The sequence below is a fragment of the Neolamprologus multifasciatus genome, chromosome 11 (genome assembly GCF_963576455.1).
Source record: "Neolamprologus multifasciatus chromosome 11, fNeoMul1.2, whole genome shotgun sequence".
NCBI classification, from domain to species: Eukaryota; Metazoa; Chordata; class Actinopteri; order Cichliformes; family Cichlidae; genus Neolamprologus; species Neolamprologus multifasciatus.
Genome location: NC_140449.1, coordinates 31,579,953 through 31,603,492, shown reverse-complemented (window position 1 = coordinate 31,603,492; position 23,540 = coordinate 31,579,953). Strand labels below are relative to the sequence as shown.

Below are 23,540 nucleotides of genomic sequence, written 5' to 3'. Positions count from 1 at the left end.
GATGTTGGTATGCAGATGTTGAGGTAGATGGATGTACAAAGAAGCTTAATGTGTAAAATTAACATAGTGTGCAAAGTGCTCTGATGGGCAAATTGCAGTTGAGGTAGGTCCGCTGTTCAGTCTGATACTAGTGGGGAAGAAGGAGTTGTTGAGTTGGGACATTCTGGACTTCACACTTCTAAACCATCGTCTCGAGGACAGAAGTGTGAATGTGTGTGAGCAGGCTGAGTGTACAGTTTGTGGATGAGTTTGTGAGGGATGACTGTTTTGAAAGCAGAGGTGTAGTCAACCAAAAGTACCTTGATGTAGGAGTCATTATTTTCCAGGTGGAAGAGGGAATAGTGAAGAGCATCGGAGATGGCATCTGATGTGGACCTGTTGGGCCGGTAGGCATACTGCAGGGGATCCAGAGTGTTTGGAATATTTCTCCTAATGTAGGCCAGCGCCACTTTCTCAAATCACTTTGCAATGATTGGAGTGAGTATAACTGGTCTGTAATCATTTAGACAGGTGTCTGGGCTTTTCTTGGGGAGAGAGATGATGGTTGTGGTCTTGAAGCATGTGAGAACGATGCACTGACTGAGGGAAAAGTTGAAGATGGAGGTAAGAACATCAGCCAGCTTGTTAGCACATGCTTCATGGGCTCGTCCACAGATGTTGTTTGGTCTGCTGCCTTGCGGGGGTTGATCTTCCTCAGGACCTTGTGTCTTGGTCTATTGAGACCGCTGTCGGGGGAAGGGTCAGGTGATGTGGGGGTTCTGGAAGGTCTGGAGGGTCTGGAAGGTCTGGGAGGTCTGGGGGGGGGGGGGGGTCTCAAAGTTGGTGTAAAACACATTGAGATCATCTGGCAGACCACCTGGAGAGCTGATGATGTTGGTGGTGGCCCTATACTCTGTGATGTGCTGCAGGCATTGCCACATCTGCCTGGGGTCAGCATAAGAATAGAAGCCATCCAGCTTCTCTCTGTACTGCCTCTTTGCTGCTGTAATGGCTTTTCTCAGTCCATACTCAGGCCATGGAGAAGATCATAAAACAGCACATCGTAAGAGCAACTGACCCCCTGATGGACCCACTCCAGTTTGCTTACCATGCACGCAGAGGTGTTGATGATGCCAAAATCTTCATCTTGGACTCCATCCACAAACATCTGGAGCTCCCTGACTCCTCCGCCAGACTTCTGTTTGCTGATTTCTCATCAGTGTTCAACACTCTGCAGCCTCATATCCTGGCCACTAAACTTTCCACCCGATTTTACCTGGATGATCAGCTAATCCTGTGGATATTGGACTTTTTGACCAACAGAACTCAGAAAGTTCGGGTCAACAAGTCTCTTTCCGGTCTCCGTTCCACCTCCACTGGCTCCCCCCCAGGGCTGTGTGCTCTCCCTCCTGCTCTTCATCCTTTACACCGATGACTGCAGATCCACACAGCCCAACTGTCACCAGGTTAAATATGCTGACGACACAGTTGTCGCTGTCAGGCCCCTTACAACACCATGGGCCTGCTCTGCAGGAGTTTGTAGAGTGGTGTAACAGCTCTTGAATTCCAAACTTGAATTGAACGTGAGCAAAACCAAAGAGATGGTGACCTTCTCCAGTAGGCAGAGGGATCTGGCTGCTTCAGTCACCACCACCATCAACAGGAAGCCAGTGGAGGTAGTTGAGGAGTACAAATACCTGGGAACCATCTTTGACAACCTCCTGAAATTCTCTGCCAACACAGAGGAGATTCTCAGGAGGTGCCACCAACGGCTATACCTCCTTAGGAAACTCAACTCCTTTGGAGTCCGCACACCCATCATGATGACTTTTTACTATGCCTACCTGGAAAGCATCATGACTTTCTCCATCACCTGCTGGTTCACTCCCTCAGCCTTCAGAACAGGAAGAGACTGCAGCACACTGCATCAGTGTGCTCTAAAATCATTGGACTGCCTGTCAGAACTCTGGCACAGGTTTTCAGCCAATAGGCCCTTAGACAGGCAGCCAAAATCATCAACGACCCCTCTCACATTTCAATGGCTCCTTAGGGCGACGCCTCTGCTGCATTTCCTGCAGGACTGAGAGGAGGATAGCCACCTTTGTCCCCAAAGCCACTCTGGTTTTTAACTCCAGCTTATAAGAATGTTTCCCACACCAGAAACATAAACTACCCTCTTCTTACACTACTGACACTTTATCCACTTTTAGTCACTTGCAGTTATTTATTCACCTTTAGTCACTTTAATTTTAAAACTGTGTAATTTTAAAACTGTATATACTGTATATTCTGTGCATTTGTTATTATCTTCAATGTTGTTTGTTAATTGCCCCTTGGGGATAAATAAAGTCTTCTGATTCTGATTCTGAGTCTTCGCAGCTTTGTACTCCGTCTCATTAATCTGAGTGCAAGAGAGCGAGTACGCAGCATGGGTCGTACCTGACTGTTGATGTAGGGCTTCTGCTTGGGGAACTTTCTGATTTGTGTGGTGGGCACAATATTGTCAACACAGGTGCTGATGGACCCAGTCACATACTCAGCATAGTCCTGTATGTTGACAGAGCAGTTCTCCATGGTGGCTGCAGTTTGAAACACATCCCAGTCTGTTCGAGCAAAATAGTCCTGTAGGATGGGCTCAGTCTCTGGGGTCCAGAGTTTAACAGGTTTGATGACAGGGTTTGATTGTTTCAGCTTCTGTCTGTAAGCCGGGTACATGAACAGAGAGATGTGGTAACTCCTGTGGTCTGGTCTCCTATGTGTACAGAGTCTGCAGCTGGACGGCGCATTCCAGGACTTTATCTGAGAGCCAGGTTTTGGTGAAAATAAGAGCGCAGCATTCTCTTATCTCCCTCTGTGTTGTAATCCTGGCTCGTATTTTGTCGAGTTTGTTTTCCAGGGATCGCACGTTGGCCAATAAGAGGCTGGGTAGCGGTGGTCGGCTAGCCCGAGCTTTTAGCCTTGCCTTGTTTGCGTCGCCGTCTCCGAAGCACTCTCCTGGGGTAGGGTGGCTCACTTGGACTCGGTGCTTTGTGGCCTTTCTGGGAGTGGTGGCATTTGCGGTGGCTGCCGGGGAGAACGATGGCTGAAAGCTCCAGTGGTGAAGCTGAAAGCTCAGGTGGTAAGAAAATAGTAGAATCCAGATGATTGTGTGAGTTGCTGATGTCTAGTAGTGCCTGTCTCATGTATGTTAACAGTGCACAACACTTGTCGAGTGCAAAAAGAACAGAAAACACAAAAAACAAAAGAAAGTCGACATTCGAGAGTGGAGTGAGCAAACATGTCTGCCTCGAGGGCGCCATTGTCTTCGGTAAGGTAATATGGATTTTTAATAGATTTTTTACAGGTTGACATTATGTGGTCTGAACATTTGAATGAATCATTAGTGGAGGTTTGCATGCACATCAGCACAATCTTGCAATTTACCCAAATGTTTTTTCAGTGTGTGGAAAGAAAATCGACCTGATTTATGACCTGAAAAACAAACAATGAAAAAATTACAATGTAAGTTTACCACTGATGTAATTTACTTTGGTAAAACTCAATATAAACACAAAATGTGACTTATGTTGGTGTCACATTGTGCTTTGAACACATATCTTAATAGATATGAATAGAAGATAGAATGCCTTTATTGTCGCTATACAGTTGTACAATGAGATACAGAGCACAGTTCTGCAGCACTATACACATATTGACAGTATTAAATGGTAAAAAATGGTAAATGGCCTGTATTTGTATAGCGCAGAGGAAAAATATATAAAATGTACAAATATACAAGCCAGTTTTAAAAAGTAATATGTAATAAATAGCATTATGTAATTTCACATAGAATTAGGTATTGCACAGTAGTGATTCATAGAGGAAATGGGGAAAATGGGGTGTGTGTACCATGATGTAGTAAGTTAGCAGGCTCTCAATGGATGAGTGGTAGAAGGTCAGCAGCAGATTGGAGTTCAGCTTGTACCTTCTGAGGACCCTCAGGAAGGGCAGCTGCTGTTGGGCCTTCATAAACAACATGATGAACCACCTAGATAACTATTTCATAAGAAATCATGGAAGTTGTAAGGAGTTGTAAGCTCTAAGGTTAGCACAGTTTATATGGGACGGTCACGAGAAAGCCTCACAGTGTCATCAAGGGTGTGTCACAAGTTAACTTTAAGCTTTCCACTTATTTGCATCATATTATAAAAGCAACCTCAAAGAGAAAAGAACACACAGTGACGAGCAGCTGTGTGTGTTTGGTAACTCAAGAAGTGTGGTAAGATTTTATCTATCTACATATATACAACTTTCATATAAGTTCTTATATTATCTGTCTGTCTGTCTGTCTCTATGTATGTATGTATGTATGTATATATACATATATATATGTGTATATATATGTATGTATGTATGTATGTGTATATATATATATATATATGTATATATATACATATATATGTATATGTATATGTACATATATGTGTATATATATATATATATATATATATATATATGTGTGTATATATATATATATATATATATATATATATATATATATATATATATATATATATATATATATACATACATACATATATGTAGAGAGCTTTCAGTGTATTCATTGTGCTGAATCAGATATGACACAATCTTTTTTTTCCTCCACAGTTAATCAGAGTGATCATGGATGTGTTTCTAGTCCTTCTCCTGCTTTCAGGTAAGATTCCAGCAGTTTGGTAATTTCTCATTCAGCATATAATAATTCACTGTTTTTTTCAAATATAAATTGTTGCTACCTTGAATTTTTTAAAAGAGAGGTAATAACTGACCAAAATATGTTTTATTAATTCATATTTGAGGGTGAGCTGTTGCTCCAGCATTATGACTTTGATCCAACAAAAATGCATATATAATTAAATTAAATAAAAGTAACAAATTAACTAAATTAATCTGGAATCTGGGTGACTATCAGTTTAGAAATTTTCAGATTCACTGACATAGGTACAAATGAAAAGTGGTTTCTGTCCACACATTAATAAGTCGAACCATCACTGATCTACTGAGGAAATCTTATTTAAGGAATTCTTTTACTGCAGAAAGTAAAATTCTATAGAACTCCAAGTATACAAGCATTCTGAATAAATAAACAGTATTTCTTAGTAAAATCTCAAATAACAATCCATTTCCTTCTTCAGCTTTCTGTGTCCCCACTGCTTCCTTTCCAAACTTCTATTACTTTGTGAATGAGAATATGACCTGGGATGAGGCCAATGCTTACTGCATCAAGGAGTACCTTGGACTTGCCCAAATTACTTATCCAGAGAACAACACTGCACTGGTGAACACTCCAGCCGGGGTATACACAGGCAAAGCCTGGATCGGACTTCATACAGGCGGTATAGGTTGGGCCTGGCTGGATGGACGACCACCCACATATTATGGCTGGAGCCGTGGCGAGCCACACTACACTGGCCCTGGATATTGTGTGTTCACAAATTACAAAGGATGGGATAGTGCAAAATGTACAAAAACACTTGGCTTCATTTGTTTTGACGGTAGGTATAAAGAGATCCTTTGTTGTAAGATTTTACTCCTGTAGATTAAATTGACCCTTGGTACTAATTTAGCAGAATGAGGCTCAAAACATGAAATAAATAATAAACATAAAAATACAACTTTTAAATATTCTAGTTTGAGACTGGAATAAGGCTCCCAGTGAAGCTCAAACCTGAACTACTCAGTATAAATATTAAGAAAATATGAAGACTATATATATGCAGTACTGACATATGATTTATATGGTGTATTTAAATCACAGATTTTTTCTGCATAGCCTATTTTTCAAAACATAAATGAAATCATTAATATATGTATAATGTTACTAATGGAATCTATAACTTCTGTTTCTTTAACAGGCAGTGATTACATTTTAATATGACATATGTGACTTGGAATGACGCAAAAATCAGCTGTGAAAACAAAAATTCAACTCTGGCACAAATCCTTGATGTGGAAACATTTGATGAAGTCAGCAGAGTTGTGGATAAAGAAATGTGGATTGGCCTTAGTTTTTCTCCAGTCTGGGTTTGGTCAGAAACTCAACAAATCAGCACATTCATGAACTGGAAAACAGGACAACCTAACAACGAGTTTAATTGCTCTGCTATATTGGTGGAAGATGGAACTTGGACCACCGAACCATGCATTCAACAATATCCTTTCTTCTGCTATGGAGGTATGAATGACATTTCCCTAGTTTTAACACTCAAGTGAATTTCCAGTGAATGACCAGAAAATATTTCTTGCACACTAATCAAGATATAATGAAGACAATATACTTCTTTGTTTAATTTTAGAAATATTTTTGCCTGTTTGCTTGTTTTCTGCCCCTGATAAATGGCAAAGATGGTCATGTGACATTCTCTATCTGCTGAAGGCTGAGTCTAAGGCTTTAACTAGTTTGATTTTTTTCTTTAGCAGTTAAAGCATAAATAATTTTAAAAAATGTAAATAACAAAGTCATCAGCAGCACAAAAATACAAATAACGAAGTGCACCTGCAGCATTTGCTTTTTTTTTTTTTTAATTTAAAAGTGTATTAAATCAATGCTGGTTGCAAAAATAATTTCAATCCATTAATAAATCTACAGCATTAGCAAGTCTAAACATTACCTAGATATCTTAGGCTTTATATTTCCAAAAAAAAATGTAGTCACTTTATCTGCATGCAGCACAAAGACAAGTAGAAAATTTGACAAATTTATATAAAAAAAAGAACAATAAAAGCTATGATATTCGTTTAGGTCAAAGAGGTGCACTTAATAGTGATAGCATCTCTCCAAACATGGCATCTTAATGTTGTGACTGTGTTCTGTATATTTTAACAGGGTTTTGGTTAATGTTTAAGACATTCTATTTGAATCTAATCATATACTTATATATTATTAATAACTTCCTCTAAGCCAAGTACTTGTCAAATTCCATATGATTTATTTGGAAACGTTTTGTTTTTGTGTAGTTTACAAATCAAAGAAAACAGTGGTAAGCATGAATATCCAAACTGATGTCGACCTGGAAAATCCAGATAACCAGGCTGCCCTGATGCAACAGGTATAGTGTGTGTTAACAAGTTAGCCTCACTTGATTATTATTACCAGTAAGAGAGCTTTCTCCATTCTCTCAGCCAGTGTTGTGTCCAATGTTCCCTCTAATTTTTCATGTGTCTGAGCGAACACACAAACTCCCTGAACAGTCCCTTGGACCACTGTGAGCAACAGCAGAAGTGTGCAGTGTGATCACGCCAGCATTGAATCCATCCAAGCTACATGGTTTATTAAAATAATCAAATCTCAACATTTACATTTATGTTAGACTACTTTTAATTAACTGCTTTCCACTTACAATGAAAATTTAAAATAATCTTTTCATGACCTGTGTAGTACATTAACACTCTTGGAAGTAAAAATAACTTGAACTCCAATTTTGAAAAGACAACTAAAGCTCTGACTTGTATTATGAGTATGAGTCTGTGGTTTGGGAGAGAGTCCTGTAACTCTGTCTGCAAAATACAGTATATAATGACCAATGTTGGGCAATTAATTATATAGTTACTTCTTCAAAAAAGTTACTGAGTTGTGCAAAGTTTTTTTGCAGCGGTTTACCTAAAAATGCTGCCAAGGCATTTTTAAAATAAACATATAAAACTATTTACAGAACAATCAGCTGTTCTGCATCAAATCTGATGCCACACAAATTATTTATGCCACTCCAAAAAATAATTTCTGTCCACTATGAGATGAAGGAGAACAACAGCCTGATACCTGCAGGCCTGACAACAGATGTATCACTCCTGTAACACCTGTAACATTCAGCAGTCGCCTCATTGTTCTGACACACACAACAAAACTATTGACTACACTACACACTAACTACACAAGATTTGCGCTAAATTTCGCAAATCTCTCACGTCTCAAAACACCGCCGTCACTCCTAAAACTTCCCCCTCCCTAAACAACTAAATGTCATGTTTTGATTGGTCGACATGGTACATTATATCACTGTAATCCAGGAGTGATAAAAAGGTGGTAGCATTAAGCCTTTTTTTTTTGCAGTGAAAGAGAAGCACAACCCATTTTGGAAAAAGAACCCAAACTTCACCCTAAGTTTCTTTAACAGGTGTGGCCTAGATGAAAGATTATCATCAATCACAATACCTAAGTATTTATGTGAGGTCAAAGTTTCAATAGAAATGCCTTGAGCAAATACAAGAGACAGAAAAACTGCAGCCCCCCTTATTTCTATTAAGAACAACATGGCCTTTTTTGCATTTAAAACCATTCGGAGCCCACACAGCTGTGAGTGTATACATTAATTAGAGCTAGCTGTAACTGTTTGAAAACCACGACCATGGTACAAGCACAGCAATAAATAATTGTATCATCTGCACTAAAATGGACAGATGCATTTAGATTTTGTACCAAGCCATCGAAATAAATAGACAGTGAATAGTGTAGGTCTAAGACAGAATCCTGCAGCACTCAGTAAGTGAGATTAAAAAAAAAATGGGAGAGAGAAATGTTAGGTCTGAAAGGCCTATTTCCAATAGTGGACGCTAAAGTGATGCCATACAGAGTAAGCATCTGGTAGATTCTATATTTCTAAGATTTTTAGGTAAAAGTTTTATCTGAATTTAGAAGAAATCATCCACACCTTTATGTCTTTAAGACATTTCACTAATTGGGCAAAGTCTGGTTTATGGATAGATCAAGCTGTGTAGCAATGACACTGGAAATTGGAGTCTATCAGGTAGACAATTACCCTCCTAGGACCTGGCGTCCACATATGTGGACATCACATTTTGGGATGTCTGACCCCAAATAATAAATTCTGCTCTACAAGGGCCCGATAGCCACTTACAAGGACATCATACTGCCACTGTTCTATCGAAATTTTAAACATATGTCCTCATATGTGGATCTAATTTTTCTCAGAAACAAAAAACAGTTAAAAATATAAAATCTGGAATTTTTTTTTTTTTTTTACTTTCAGTAGGTCCCAACATACCCAAATATCAAAGAGAAATTAAAAATGCATGTCATGGAAGAGTTTGGGTGTTTAGAGGTTAAATAAGACAAACTCATGTCTTTTGATGTGAGACTTTGTTTGTTTCAAGTCTTCCTGAGGTTGTAGTTAAAATAATATTATTTTTGTAGGGAAAAAAAACAAAACATGTTTACTCATTTTATTGTGCTTATTTTACTAAGATTCAGCTAGGACCCTTTCTAACTGTCAATGATAGTTTAAAAAAATCGCATAGCATGGGAAATTTCTCCACTTCAGAAATCACGTATTTCAGAGGTGACTTACAGTAAGGGTATCTAACATAATACATCCTCTTTCTACTTATTTAGCTGCAAGCAACACTCGCCAAGCAGGGTGTGACTGACTTCAAACTGACATGGACAAAAAAGCCTGTGCAGAACAGCAGGAAGAAACCTGATGGTACACACACACACACACACACACACACACACACACACACACACACACAGAATGAGTTTTCTCTGAATATTTAAGTGGTTTTATCTCATTTCAGATGCTTGTTTGAACGTGTGAGATTGACTTCCAGAGGACTGTGCTACAACACTGTTCTTTCAAAGGATCACTTTAAATTGTACACTCTTTAAATTTGTTATTAGTTAATTATATTAGTCTAGGTATAAAACGGCATGTTTTGTGTGCATTAAGTCTGAATTGTAAACATTCAACTTTTCTCATTTCAGTTTTGTATTTAAAGGTAGTATATTTGACACCACATGTGCGACATTGATTAGGGATCCATTTTATTCAAATAATGCTGTTTTGTTAAACCTGCTGGTGTATCTCAGTTGCTTGCAAAGTGCCCATTAGGAGACATGTCTGATGAGTCTGTTAATTGGATTACTGAGACTCAGTTACAGTGGCTTGCAAAAGTACTCGGCCCCCTTGAACTTTTACCACATTTTGTCACATTACAGCCAAAAACATGAGTCAATTTTATTGGAATTCCACGTGAAAGACCAACACAAGGTGGTGTACACGTGAGAAGTGGAACGAAAATCATACATGATTCCAAACATTTTTTTTTTACAAATAAATAACTGAAAAGTGGGGTGTGCGTAATTATTCAGCCCTCTTTGGTCTGAGTGCAGTCAGCTGCCCATAGACATTGGCTGATGAGTGCTAATGACTAAATAGAGTGCACCTGTGTGTAATCTAATGTCAGTACAAATACAGCTGCTCTGTGACGGCCTCAGAGGTTGTCTAAGAGAATATTGAGAAATTTAAAGCAGGCTTAGGCTACACAAAGATTTCCCAAGCCTTGAACATCCCACAGAGCACTGTTCAAGCGATCATTCAGAAATGGAAGGAGTATGGCACAACTGTAAACCTACCAAGACAAGGCCGTCCACCTAAACTCACAGGCCGAACAAGGAGAGCGCTGATCAGAAATGCAGCCAAGAGGCCCATGGTGACTCTGGACGAGCTGCAGAGATCTACAGCTCAGGTGGGGGAATCTGTCCATAGGACAACTATTAGTCGTGCACTGCACAAAGTTGGCCTTTATGGAAGAGTGGCAAGAAGAAAGCCATTGTTAACAGAAAACCATAAGAAGTCCCGTTTGAAGTTTGCCACAAGCCATGTGGGGGACACAGCAAACATGTGGAAGAAGGTGCTCTGGTCACATGAGACCAAAATGGAACTTTTTGGCCAAAATGCAAAACGCTATGTGTGGCGGAAAACTAACACTGCACATCACTCTGAACACACCATCCCCACTGTCAAATATGGTGGTGGCAGCATCATGCTCTTCTTCAGCGGGGACAGGGAAGCTGGTCAGAGTTGATGGGAAGATGGATAGAGCCAAATACAGGGCAATCTTGGAAGAAAACCTCTTGCAGTCTGCAAAAGACTAGGGACTGGGGTGGAGATTCACCTTCCAGCAGGACAACGACATAAAGACAGGGCAACAATGGAATGGTTTAAAACAAAACACATCCATGTGTTAGAATGGCCCAGTCAAAGTCCAGATCTAAATCCAATCGAGAATCTGTGGCAAGATCTGAAAACTGCTGTTCACAAACGCTGTCCATCTAATCTGATTGAGCTGGAGCTGTTTTGCAAAGAAGAATGGGCAAAGATTTCAGTCTCTAGATGTGCAAAGCTGGTAGAGACAGACCCTAAAAGACTGGCAGCTGTAATTGCAGCAAAAGGTGGTTCTACAAAGTATTGACTCAGGGGGCTGAATAATTACGCACAGCCCACTTTTCAGTTATTTATTTGTAAAAAATGTTTGGAATCATGTATGATTTTTGTTGCACTTCTCACGTGTACACCACTATGTGTTGGTCTTTCACATGAAATTCCAATAAAATTGATTCATGTTTGTGGCTGTAATGTGACAAAATGTGGAAACGTTCAAGGGGGCCGAATACTTTTGCAAGCCACTGTATTCAGCTTTGTAGTTAATTCTGATCTACACAATTAGGAATGTGTTTGACACTAAGAAGGAACATTTCAAGGATTTGTATTGTGAGTGTCCTCTAACATTTGCCACTATGAATCTATTTATTTTCTCTTTCATTTAGTAAGCACTATTTTTCCCTCTTAAATACTATAACCTGTTTTATGAAAGGATTATCAAATTAAGTTGTATTGTTTATTTATTTCCTTATTTATTTTAGGAAATCTGAAAATAAATTCTCCTGTATGTGTGTATTATGAACTTAGTCCCTCACACAAGACAAGTAAAGTCATTCTGTAACAATACCAATTTTTAGTAGTTGTTTAGTTGTTGTTAAAACTAAATACGTAGTACAGAATAAACACAACATTATAAAAATCTGTTCTTGGGTCTGGTCACTCAACTGGGAGTTCAGATAAGGATCCAAAAGGGTGGAGTGCTCACTCTAGGTCAGCTCACTCTTTTTACTAGTTGTAATTTATTCCTTTGCATTTGTCAAAACTAAAGACAAATACAGCCTATTTATAAAGGTATGTAATTAGTTTTTGAGCCATGCAATCTAAACTAGACTCATATAGTTATATAGGTGAACGTAAACATCAATTCCCAGGTGAGGTCACTAGACTTCAGGTAGAGAAAAAAAAAAACTACTTGCTTGACTTGTGAAATAAAAACAAAGGATGTTTCCACATTTACCTCATTGCTGTTATTCAATTCTTTACAGTTCAAACTCTCATTTTTATTGTAATAATAAATTAACAAACAAGCAATTTTTTTTTACTTTCTTTTATTGCCGTATAAATAAATGGTCTGTATTTGTACAGCGCTTTACTAGTCCCTAAGGACCCCAAAGCGCTTTACACATCCAGTCATCCACACACTGGTGATGGCAAGCTACATTGTAGCCACAGCCATCCTGGGGTGCACTGACATAGGTGAGGCTGCAGGACACTGGCACCACCAGGCCCTCTGACTACCACCAGTAGGCAACGGGTGAAGTGTCTTACCCAAGTATACAACAACTGAGACTGTCCAAGCCAGGGCTCGAACCAGCAACCTTCCGATAATAAGGTGACTTCTCAACTCTTGGGCCACGACCGCTCAAGAGTTGAATCGCATACACAAATAAATGCAATCAGACTGCAAGCTTATATGTAGTTTCCAGGATATTTAAAGCTAGAATGAGAGACAAAGCCCTCATTTGTCAGGAGCCTCTTCTGGAACAGCTCCAAATTTGGATTTGGGAGATTTTATTAATTGTGTTTTGTCATCAGACTTTCATCATTTACATGCAGTACCTTCAAAAGGTATCCATTTTTGCGCTGAAGGTCCTAACATCATGAGACAATTTCTCTTCCCTTACTGCCCTCCACAAACAGATGTCCCCAGAGGTTCAACAACCTGTAAACTGAGGTCTGTGTAGATTGTGCAAAGAATGTCGCACAAACATGGAAATACAAAGGAAATACATGGAAATACATTTTTAAAATAAAATTTCCAGGGTTTGTTAAAAAACGAACCTTTTTGGAAATACTTTTGAGTCTTTACGCATCATAGCATTTTATCATTTATCATATGTAGCAAGTTCAAATTACAGATTTGAATATTTGCACTATAACAAAGTCCAATTTTTGTTGCTTATCAAGTTTTTCTCCTTTTTTTTTTTTTTTTTTTTCCAAATTCTACTTCCTCTCAGTACTGCAGTGTCATTTTATCATTTTCAAACCATTTTATTTTGGAAAATCTAATTGTACAAGCTAGCCAGGCTAACTCAACTAAACAACTTAAAGAGACACCAAACCGTTGTGACTGTTACAAGTGCCACAGGATTTTATCTTGTTTTAGTTGTTTTGAGTATGAGTATGACCTGGTTATGGCGTTCCATGTGTCCTGCTTGTGTCCTGCTTGCTATCTTCCACCCTACTGTTATCTGCTGAATTACCTCAAGGGCATTTTTGCACAGTCTGCAACTGGGATCTTGTGTGTGGTTGTGGTAGTCCTCAGCAGTGTTGGGCAAGTTACTTTGAAAAAGTAATTAATTATAGTTACTAGTTACTACTTCAAAAAAGTAACTGAGTTACAATATTCTAAAGTAATTAATTACTTGAAAAGTAGCTATTGCGTTACTTTAAAAAAAACGTTTAACCCTCTGGGGTCCAGGGTATAATTGGCCATTTTTAACTACTTTTGATTTTCCCTCCACATTTTACCTTTAAAAACTATTTACTTTGTCTTGTTTGGTATCATTCTTTTTGGCACAACTTCACGTGTCTGAATTTACAGTTATGTTTTCATTTTGACATACTGTATTAACACAACTGATCTAAAATCACAAACATGTTTAATGAATCATATTTCATAACTGTAAATAAAAATATAAATTGTCAATTTTAAAATCATATGCACAAGTTTTGCAAACAAAGTTATTTGCATCCATTTACCTTTTACCCTTTTTAAAATAACCATTTCAGACTATTTACAGAACCATCAGCTGTTCTGCATTCAATAAGATGCCACACAAATTATTTGTGCCACTCCAAAAAAATAATTTCTGTCCACTATAAAGGAGAACATCACAGCCTGATACCTGCAGGTCTGACAGCAGCAGGTGTATCACTCCTTTTTCTACTTGGAGACAGCAGTCACCTAATTGTTCTGACGCACAACACAAAACTATCCACAACAATACACACTAACTACACAAGACAACACATTAACTACACACTCCAAACACGCTAAATCTTTCACATCTCAAAACTCTCTCTCTCTCTCTCTCTCTCTCTCTCGCCATCACTCCTAAAACTTCCTGTTTTTTTTTTTCTCTCATAAGCAGAGAGTGCTTGCTAGCGCTGTCCTTAGACAGTAAACACGGTAAAAACGCCACATATATATTGTTTATCATGACTCTGGTTTTACGTGGCTTATCAACACAATTTAAAAACTGGTATATATCACCTTCTTGCTTTGTCTTTAAGTGGTCATGTAATTGGCCTACCACAACTACTTTATTCTTCCTCAGTCAAACAGCAGCACTCATGCGATTGTTTTGCCCCTTAGCTCCAGGTGTTGTGCTAGACAGTGATCGTGATTACCGTCCGTGGGAGCGCGCGCAGCTGCTTAAAGCTGTAGCGTCCAGATTACTTACATAGTCAGCTACAACTGATATAAGATGCGGTAAGCTGAACACAGCTTCAACCTTCTGTTTGTTGAAAAATAGTAACGGACCGCATTTTCTTGGTAGTAATTGTAACGGCGTTGTAACAATAGGAATAGTAATTAGTTAGATTACTCGTTACTGAAAAAAGTAACGCCGTTACTTGTAATGCAGTTATTCCCATCACTGGTCCTCAGCACCTATCAATCTTGTCCTTAGGTCTTGTTCCTGTGTGGTCTTTCAGTCTTTCTCAACATCAGCCACTTCCTATATTTGGTGGTGATACATGCCGTCCAGAAGCCTGTCCTTCCATGGTGGTTCCTCTCCTTTCTCAGGTTTCTGCTGCCTGATGTACTCACTAAGTACACAACCAGCCAATGGGTCTTTGTTTCATCCTGAATAGTGGTTCTGACACTTACTAGGATAAATAAAAGCTAAGGTGGAATGTCTCAGTTGGCAAAATTATGGATTTCAATTACGTTTACCAGAGAAATATCAATAACATAGTAAAAAGTAGTTTTTACAATTTGTCTATGCTTTTAATTGATGATGGTGGGATAAGGTCGTCAGACTGGTGGACCACTCACATAGAGGCCTTGCCCTGCGAAGATCCAGCGGGAAACCCCAAGTTATAATTGTTAAAGTCCATTACTACCAAGTAATGCGCTATGGGGGGCCTGGAAGCAAGGCCCGTTGCAATACAAGGGGAACCCAGTGGTTTTCCTGATTAAACCACAAGCACTGCCAAAGCTTGCTCTGCTTGAGGGACCTACCTCAAGGGTGTCCAGATAACCAAAACGCAATAATGTTTAAAGCCAGATGCCATACTTTAAAAAGGTGAGAGTAAAGAGTTTCTGGATCCGGAGAAGGGAATGTTATACGTGAAAAAGATCGACTTATTGACTGAAACTGTCGGATGAAGGTGCACTACTGGTTGACTCTTGTTTATAGCCAGTCCAAGATGATGTGGAGCTTTGAAGGAAGGAAGGTTTGGTCGACAGTGCAATTACATTGTAAACCTGTTAAGGCTGGAAAAATAACCGATTACACTACTTAAGATGTTTATTAAAGAACAAGTTAGTGGCCCAGTCAATTCCACTCCTCTTCTGTTGGCTGATCCCATCTGCGCGTGGTCTTCATGCCGCACCCAACCTCGCTCATGCTCTTGTACTGCACTTTCCACTTCAGCGTCCTGCTGTATCTTTCATTGGCCACCTTGACTCAAGGCAACAATTCCCCTTGTACTCTTCTCACTTCTAACTCTGTTGCCACCAATGAAGGCCCCGAGCTTCTGGTTGACAAGCTCTTTGATGTCCTTTGCTTGGCTAGCACACAACCGATAGAAGACAAAACTAGGAGTCTTATTTCTCAATAGGGACGCAAGTAAAACAGAGAAAATGCTGGACAAGCAGAGTTGTCTAAACAGTGAACATCAATTCCCTTGTGACCAAAGAAGCAAAAGACCCATGTTTCCGCCCGGTTTCGGACCGGGGACCTTTCGCGTGTGAGGCGAATGTGATAACCACTACACTACGGAAACGGTGAGCGATGGCTCGCTTGGCTTTGGAATGTGTCTTAATCAGTAATCTGACCAATCTGACAAATCTGATGGCATGTTACTATCATGCCCTTGAACGGAAGGAACCATGGAGAAGAGACAGACGCTCGCTAGCAAGGAATCTGAACTATAGTCTCGATGTTAGGCTCACTTAAACTTTTGACATTTAGGAGTTCTCTGAAGCAAGCGCAGCTCGACATATGCTGGCCTAAGAACCCCAGAACCTCGAGCAGCAGAACTGTTGCCTAAAGAGGCCATGCGTTTGATCGCGTTGTGCATTGGCTGAAAATAGGCCCAAGTCCTGTGCAGGCCAACTAGAGCCACTCATTTCCAAGAGCTTAGTCTGTGCCTGCATCTTCAGTGAATATGGTGACTGGAGACATGTTGATTTGTGTGAAATTTCCTGAAATTTGGGCTATAGACAACTTTTTAGCAACATGAGCATCCAAAGGTTACAAGCGTCAGAGCCCTGTACAAGATTTGAGTACTTTCTCTCCTCTGTGTCCCAAACAGCAGTACAACCCCATAAGATAAAGCAATGCCTGCAGGCAGACACTTTTGTATCGGGAAACAAAGTAGCATGTTTCCGCCTGGTTTTGGACCAGGGACCTTTCGCGTGTTAGGCGAACGTGATAACCACTACACTACAGAAACGGAGCGTGCATGCCCTCTCGTCATTAGAGGGGCATTTCGATGCCTTCTTACATTTGAGGACTTTTATGACAGATCATGTAGGACTAGTGAGAAGCGGGGGAACTCCCATTTGTGTCATTTTTCAAGCATTCCCCCATTTATGGTTATATTGACAATCCAAATTGTGATCTCGAGATAGCATCTCTTCAAATGGGAGCTGATCTTCTTGTTGACAAGCTCTTTGATGTTCTTTGTCAGGCTAGCACACAACCTACAGAAGACAAACCCAAGAGACTTATTTGTTAATAGGGACGCAAGTAAAGCAGAGAAAACGCTGGACAAGCAGAGTTCTCTTGGACTAGCTTCTCTTCTCATGGGAGCTCTTGCCTAGAAGACATTTTTGACTTGTGAGTGCACAGGTGGAATTGATGTTTTTTCAAACCCATTATAGGACTAGATTGTTAGATTGACTAGGATGTGGTGGAGAAATTCCACAGGGTCTTTTTGAATGATGGAGTCTGTGCAAAAAAATGCACGTAGCATGCAATTAACGGGTGTGTGGTCATTGCAGGTAAAAGGCAGAGCAGAGAAGGAGACTGCTCACTCCCCGTCGGGGAATCGAACCCCGGTCTTCCGCGTGACAGGCGGAGATACTGTCCACTATACTAACGAGGACCTGCAAGGCACTGTCGGAGACACGTCAAGGTGGGATTTGCAGCAGGTATGACACACAAATTGTCGTCGGCCATGTAAAAATCCCCATCACTTTACCAGGAACTACAGTTTTATGGGTGTTTGACAGAGAACTTTTTTCTGCTTGCAGGAGGGTTCCATGGTGTAACGGTTAGCACTCTGGACTTTGAATCCAGTGATCTGAGTTCAAGTCTCAGTGGAGCCTCGTTTGGCTTTCTTGCCCTTTGCTCCGCAGTTGCATTAGCACACGCTAGCATGAGAGTCTAATTACTTATAGAACAAGTTTGTGGCCCAGTCAATTCCACTCCTCTTCTGTTGGCTCATCCCATCTGCGCGTGGTCTTCATGTCGCACCCAACCTCGCTCATGCTCTTGTACTGCACTTTCCACTTCAGCGTCCTGCTGTATCTTACATTGGCCACCTTGACTCAAGGCAACAATTCCCCTTGTACTCTTCTCACTTCTAACTCTGTTGCCACCACTGAAGGCCCCGAGCTTCTGGTTGACAAGCTCTTTGATGTCCTTTGCTTGGCTAGCACACAACCGATAGAAGACAAAACTAGGAGTCTTATTTCTCAATAGGGACGCAAGTAAAACAGAGAAAATGCTGGACAAGCAGAGTTGTCTAAACAGTGAACATCAATTCCCTTGTGACCAAAGAAGCAAAAGACCCATGTTTCCGCCCGGTTTCGGACCGGGGACCTTTCGCGTGTGAGGCGAATGTGATAACCACTACACTACGGAAACGGTGAGCGATGGCTCACTTGGCTTTGGAATGTGTCTTAATCAGTAATCTGACCAATCTGACAAATCTGATGGCATGTTACTATCATGCCCTTGAACGGAAGGAACCATGGAGAAGAGACAGACGCTCGCTAGCAAGGAATCTGAAATATAGTCTCGATGTTAGGCTCACTTAAACTTTTGACATTTAGGAGTTCTCTGAAGCAAGCGCAGCTCGACATATGCTGGCCTAAGAACCCCAGAACCTCGAGCAGCAGAACTGTTGCCTAAAGAGGCCATGCGTTTGATCGCGTTGTGCATTGTCTGAAAATAGGCCCAAGTCCTGTGCAGGCCAGCTAGAGCCACTCATTTCCAAGAGCTTAGTCTGTGCCTGCATCTTCAGTGAATATGGTGACTGGAGACATGTTGATTTGTGTGAAATTTCCTGAAATTTGGGCTATAGACAACTTTTTAGCAACATGAGCATCCAAAGGTTACAAGCGTCAGAGCCCTGTACAAGATTTGAGTACTTTCTCTCCTCTGTGTCCCAAACAGCAGTACAACCCCATAAGATAAAGCAATGCCTGCAGGCAGACACTTTTGTATCGGGAAACAAAGAAGCATGTTTCCGCCTGGTTTCGGACCAGGGACCTTTCGCGTGTTAGGCGAACGTGATAACCACTACACTACGGAAACGGAGCGTGCATGCCCTCTCGTCATTAGAGGGGCATTTCGATGCCTTCTTACATTTGAGGACTTTTATGACAGATCATGTAGGACTAGTGAGAAGCGGGGGAACTCCCATTTGTGTCATTTTTCAAGCATTCCCCCATTTATGGTTATATTGACAATCCAAATTGTGATCTCGAGATAGCATCTCTTCAAATGGGAGCTGATCTTCTTGTTGACAAGCTCTTTGATGTTCTTTGTCAGGCTAGCACACAACCTACAGAAGACAAACACAAGAGACTTATTTGTTAATAGGGACGCAAGTAAAGCAGAGAAAACGCTGGACAAGCAGAGTTCTCTTGGACTAGCTTCTCTACTCATGGGAGCTCTTGCCTAGAAGACATTTTTGACTTGTGAGTGCACAGGTGGAATTGATGTTTTTTCAAACCCATTATAGGACTAGATTGTTAGATTGACTAGGATGTGGTGGAGAAATTCCACAGGGTCTTTTTGAATGATGGACTCTGTGCAAAAAAATGCACGTAGCATGCGATTAACGGGTGTGTGGTCATTGCAGCTAAAAGGCAGAGCAGAGAAGGAGACTGCTCACTCCCCGTCGGGGAATCGAACCCCGGTCTTCCGCGTGACAGGCGGAGATACTGTCCACTATACTAACGAGGACCTGCAAGGCACTGTCGGGGACACGTCAAGGTGGGATTCGCAGCAGGTATGACACACAAATTGTCGTCGGCCATGTAAAAATCCCCATCACTTTACCAGGAACTACAGTTTTATGGGTGTTTGACAGAGAACTTTTTTCTGCTTGCAGGAGGGATCCATGGTGTAACGGTTAGCACTCTGGACTTTGAATCCAGTGATCTGAGTTCAAGTCTCAGTGGAGCCTCATTTGGCTTTCTTGCCCTTTGCTCCGCAGTTGCATTAGCACACACTAGCATGAGAGTCTAATTACTTATAGAACAAGTTAGTGGCCCAGTCAATTCCACTCCTCTTCTGTTGGCTGATCCCATCTGCACGTGGTCTTCATGCCGCACCCAACCTCGCTCATGCTCTTGTACTGCACTTTCCACTTCAGCGTCCTGCTGTATCTTTCATTGGCCACCTTGACTCAAGGCAACAATTCCCCTTGTACTCTTCTCACTTCTAACTCTGTTGCCACCACTGAAGGCCCCGAGCTTCTGGTTGACAAGCTCTTTGATGTCCTTTGCTTGGCTAGCACACAACCGATAGAAGACAAAACTAGGAGTCTTATTTCTCAATAGGGACGCAAGTAAAACAGAGAAAATGCTGGACAAGCAGAGTTGTCTAAACAGTGAACATCAATTCCCTTGTGACCAAAGAAGCAAAAGACCCATGTTTCCGCCCGGTTTCGGACCGGGGACCTTTCGCGTGTGAGGCGAATGTGATAACCACTACACTACGGAAACGGTGAGCGATGGCTCGCTTGGCTTTGGAATGTGTCTTAATCAGTAATCTGACCAATCTGACAAATCTGATGGCATGTTACTATCATGCCCTTGAACAGAAGGAACCATGGAGAAGAGACAGACGCTCGCTAGCAAGGAATCTGAACTATAGTCTCGATGTTAGGCTCACTTAAACTTTTGACATTTAGGAGTTCTCTGAAGCAAGCGCAGCTCGACATATGCTGGCCTAAGAACCCCAGAACCTCGAGCAGCAGAACTGTTGCCTAAAGAGGCCATGCGTTTGATCGCGTTGTGCATTGGCTGAAAATAGGCCCAAGTCCTGTGCAGGCCAGCTAGAGCCACTCATTTCCAAGAGCTTAGTCTGTGCCTGCATCTTCAGTGAATATGGTGACTGGAGACATGTTGATTTGTGTGAAATTTCCTGAAATTTGGGCTATAGACAACTTTTTAGCAACATGAGCATCCAAAGGTTACAAGCGTCAGAGCCCTGTACAAGATTTGAGTACTTTCTCTCCTCTGTGTCCCAAACAGCAGTACAACCCCATAAGATAAAGCAATGCCTGCAGGCAGACACTTTTGTATCGGGAAACAAAGAAGCATGTTTCCGCCTGGTTTCGGACCAGGGACCTTTCGCGTGTTAGGCGAACGTGATAACCACTACACTACGGAAACGGAGCGTGCATGCCCTCTCGTCATTAGAGGGGCATTTCGATGCCTTCTTACATTTGAGGATTTTAATGACAGATCATGTAGGACTAGTGATAAGCGGGGGAACTCCCATTTGTGTCATTTTTCAAGCATTCCCCCATTTATGGTTATATTGACAATCCAAATTGTGATCTCGAGATAGCATCTCTTCAAATGGGAGCTGATCTTCTTGTTGACAAGCTCTTTGATGTTCTTTGTCAGGCTAGCACACAACCTACAGAAGACAAACCCAAGAGACTTATTTGTTAATAGGGACGCAAGTAAAGCAGAGAAAACGCTGGACAAGCAGAGTTCTCTTGGACTAACTTCTCTTCTCATGGGAGCTCTTGCCTAGAAGACATTTTTGACTTGTGAGTGCACAGGTGGAATTGATGTTTTTTCAAACCCATTATAGGACTAGATTGTTAGATTGACTAGGATGTGGTGGAGAAATTCCACAGGGTCTTTTTGAATGATGGACTCTGTGCAAAAAAATGCACGTAGCGTGCAATTAACGGGTGTGTGGTCATTGCAGCTAAAAGGCAGAGCAGAGAAGGAGACTGCTCACTCCCCGTCGGGGAATCGAACCCCGGTCTTCCGCGTGACAGGCGGAGATACTGTCCACTATACTAACGAGGACCTGCAAGGCACTGTCGGAGACACGTCAAGGTGGGATCCGCAGCAGGTATGACACAAATTGTCGTCGGCCATGTAAAAATCCCCATCACTTTACCAGGAACTACAGTTTTATGGGTGTTTGACAGAGAACTTTTTTCTGCTTGCAGGAGGGTTCCATGGTGTAACGGTTAGCACTCTGGACTTTGAATCCAGTGATCTGAGTTCAAGTCTCAGTGGAGCCTCATTTGGCTTTCTTGCCCTTTGCTCCGCAGTTGCATTAGCACACGCTAGCATGAGAGTCTAATTACTTATAGAACAAGTTAGTGACCCAGTCAATTCCACTCCTCTTCTGTTGGCTGATCCCATCTGCGCGTGGTCTTCATGCCGCACCCAACCTCGCTCATGCTCTTGTACTGCACTTTCCACTTCAGCGTCCTGCTGTATCTTTCATTGGCCACCTTGACTCAAGGCAACAATTCCCCTTGTACTCTTCTCACTTCTAACTCTGTTGCCACCACTGAAGGCCCCGAGCTTCTGGTTGACAAGCTCTTTGATGTCCTTTGCTTGGCTAGCACACAACCGATAGAAGACAAAACTAGGAGTCTTATTTCTCAATAGGGACGCAAGTAAAACAGAGAAAATGCTGGACAAGCAGAGTTGTCTAAACAGTGAACATCAATTCCCTTGTGACCAAAGAAGCAAAAGACCCATGTTTCCGCCCGGTTTCGGACCGGGGACCTTTCGCGTGTGAGGCGAATGTGATAACCACTACACTACGGAAACGGTGAGCAATGGCTCGTTTGGCTTTGGAATGTGTCTTAATCAGTAATCTGGCCAATCTGACAAATCTGATGGCATGTTACTATCATGCCCTTGAACGGAAGGAACCATGGAGAAGAGACAGACGCTCGCTAGCAAGGAATCTGAACTATAGTCTCGATGTTAGGCTCACTTAAACTTTTGACATTTAGGAGTTCTCTGAAGCAAGCGCAGCTCGACATATGCTGGCCTAAGAACCCCAGAACCTCGAGCAGCAGAACTGTTGCCTAAAGAGGCCATGCGTTTGATCGCGTTGTGCATTGTCTGAAAATAGGCCCAAGTCCTGTGCAGGCCAGCTAGAGCCACTCATTTCCAAGAGCTTAGTCTGTGCCTGCATCTTCAGTGAATATGGTGACTGGAGACATGTTGATTTGTGTGAAATTTCCTGAAATTTGGGCTATAGACAACTTTTTAGCAACATGAGCATCCAAAGGTTACAAGCGTCAGAGCCCTGTACAAGATTTGAGTACTTTCTCTCCTCTGTGTCCCAAACAGCAGTACAACCCCATAAGATAAAGCAATGCCTGCAGGCAGACACTTTTGTATCGGGAAACAAAGAAGCATGTTTCCGCCTGGTTTCGGACCAGGGACCTTTCGCGTGTTAGGCGAACGTGATAACCACTACACTACGGAGCGTGCATGCCCTCTCGTCATTAGAGGGGCATTTCGATGCCTTCTTGCATTTGAGGACTTTAATGACAGATCATGTAGGACTAGTGAGAAGCGGGGGAACTCCCATTTGTGTCATTTTTCAAGCATTCCCCCATTTATGGTTATATTGACAATCCAAATTGTGATCTCGAGATAGCATCTCTTCAAATGGGAGCTGATCTTCTTGTTGACAAGCTCTTTGATGTTCTTTGTCAGGCTAGCACACAACCTACAGAAGACAAACCCAAGAGACTTATTTGTTAATAGGGACGCAAGTAAAGCAGAGAAAACGCTGGACAAGCAGAGTTCTCTTGGACTAGCTTCTCTTCTCATGGGAGCTCTTGCCTAGAAGACATTTTTGACTTGTGAGTGCACAGGTGGAATTGATGTTTTTTCAAACCCATTATAGGACTAGATTGTTAGATTGACTA

General features: G+C 41.4%; 2 long non-coding RNA genes and 14 other non-coding genes across 16 annotated transcripts; 5 read left to right on the top strand and 11 right to left on the bottom strand.

Annotated features, from left to right (window-relative positions):
* The first annotated feature begins 2,753 nt into the window (after positions 1 to 2,753).
* Positions 2,754 to 5,835, top strand: LOC146508911 (uncharacterized). The gene is made up of 3 exons (XR_014876826.1): positions 2,754 to 4,237; positions 4,627 to 4,675; positions 5,154 to 5,835. It is a non-coding gene; the product is annotated as an uncharacterized LOC146508911 (long non-coding RNA).
* Positions 5,836 to 6,986: 1,151 nt separating this feature from the next.
* On the top strand, positions 6,987 to 11,743 carry LOC146508910 (uncharacterized). Its single transcript, XR_014876684.1, has 3 exons — positions 6,987 to 7,067; positions 9,368 to 9,458; positions 9,553 to 11,743. It is a non-coding gene; the product is annotated as an uncharacterized LOC146508910 (long non-coding RNA).
* A 4,338-nt stretch (positions 11,744 to 16,081) lies between these two features.
* trnav-cac (transfer RNA valine (anticodon CAC)) lies at positions 16,082 to 16,154 on the bottom strand. The gene has a single exon. It is a non-coding gene; the product is annotated as a tRNA-Val (tRNA).
* A 599-nt stretch (positions 16,155 to 16,753) lies between these two features.
* Positions 16,754 to 16,826, bottom strand: trnav-aac (transfer RNA valine (anticodon AAC)). The gene has a single exon. It is a non-coding gene; the product is annotated as a tRNA-Val (tRNA).
* Positions 16,827 to 17,408: 582 nt separating this feature from the next.
* trnad-guc (transfer RNA aspartic acid (anticodon GUC)) lies at positions 17,409 to 17,480 on the bottom strand. The gene has a single exon. It is a non-coding gene; the product is annotated as a tRNA-Asp (tRNA).
* A 151-nt stretch (positions 17,481 to 17,631) lies between these two features.
* trnaq-uug (transfer RNA glutamine (anticodon UUG)) lies at positions 17,632 to 17,703 on the top strand. Its single transcript has one exon. It is a non-coding gene; the product is annotated as a tRNA-Gln (tRNA).
* Positions 17,704 to 18,171: 468 nt separating this feature from the next.
* trnav-cac (transfer RNA valine (anticodon CAC)) lies at positions 18,172 to 18,244 on the bottom strand. The gene has a single exon. It is a non-coding gene; the product is annotated as a tRNA-Val (tRNA).
* Positions 18,245 to 18,843: 599 nt separating this feature from the next.
* Positions 18,844 to 18,916, bottom strand: trnav-aac (transfer RNA valine (anticodon AAC)). The gene has a single exon. It is a non-coding gene; the product is annotated as a tRNA-Val (tRNA).
* Positions 18,917 to 19,498: 582 nt separating this feature from the next.
* Positions 19,499 to 19,570, bottom strand: trnad-guc (transfer RNA aspartic acid (anticodon GUC)). Its single transcript has one exon. It is a non-coding gene; the product is annotated as a tRNA-Asp (tRNA).
* Positions 19,571 to 19,721: 151 nt separating this feature from the next.
* Positions 19,722 to 19,793, top strand: trnaq-uug (transfer RNA glutamine (anticodon UUG)). Its single transcript has one exon. It is a non-coding gene; the product is annotated as a tRNA-Gln (tRNA).
* A 468-nt stretch (positions 19,794 to 20,261) lies between these two features.
* On the bottom strand, positions 20,262 to 20,334 carry trnav-cac (transfer RNA valine (anticodon CAC)). Its single transcript has one exon. It is a non-coding gene; the product is annotated as a tRNA-Val (tRNA).
* Positions 20,335 to 20,933: 599 nt separating this feature from the next.
* trnav-aac (transfer RNA valine (anticodon AAC)) lies at positions 20,934 to 21,006 on the bottom strand. Its single transcript has one exon. It is a non-coding gene; the product is annotated as a tRNA-Val (tRNA).
* A 582-nt stretch (positions 21,007 to 21,588) lies between these two features.
* Positions 21,589 to 21,660, bottom strand: trnad-guc (transfer RNA aspartic acid (anticodon GUC)). The gene has a single exon. It is a non-coding gene; the product is annotated as a tRNA-Asp (tRNA).
* Positions 21,661 to 21,809: 149 nt separating this feature from the next.
* trnaq-uug (transfer RNA glutamine (anticodon UUG)) lies at positions 21,810 to 21,881 on the top strand. Its single transcript has one exon. It is a non-coding gene; the product is annotated as a tRNA-Gln (tRNA).
* Positions 21,882 to 22,349: 468 nt separating this feature from the next.
* On the bottom strand, positions 22,350 to 22,422 carry trnav-cac (transfer RNA valine (anticodon CAC)). The gene has a single exon. It is a non-coding gene; the product is annotated as a tRNA-Val (tRNA).
* Positions 22,423 to 23,021: 599 nt separating this feature from the next.
* Positions 23,022 to 23,093, bottom strand: trnav-aac (transfer RNA valine (anticodon AAC)). The gene has a single exon. It is a non-coding gene; the product is annotated as a tRNA-Val (tRNA).
* Between the last annotated feature and the right edge of the window lie 447 nt (positions 23,094 to 23,540).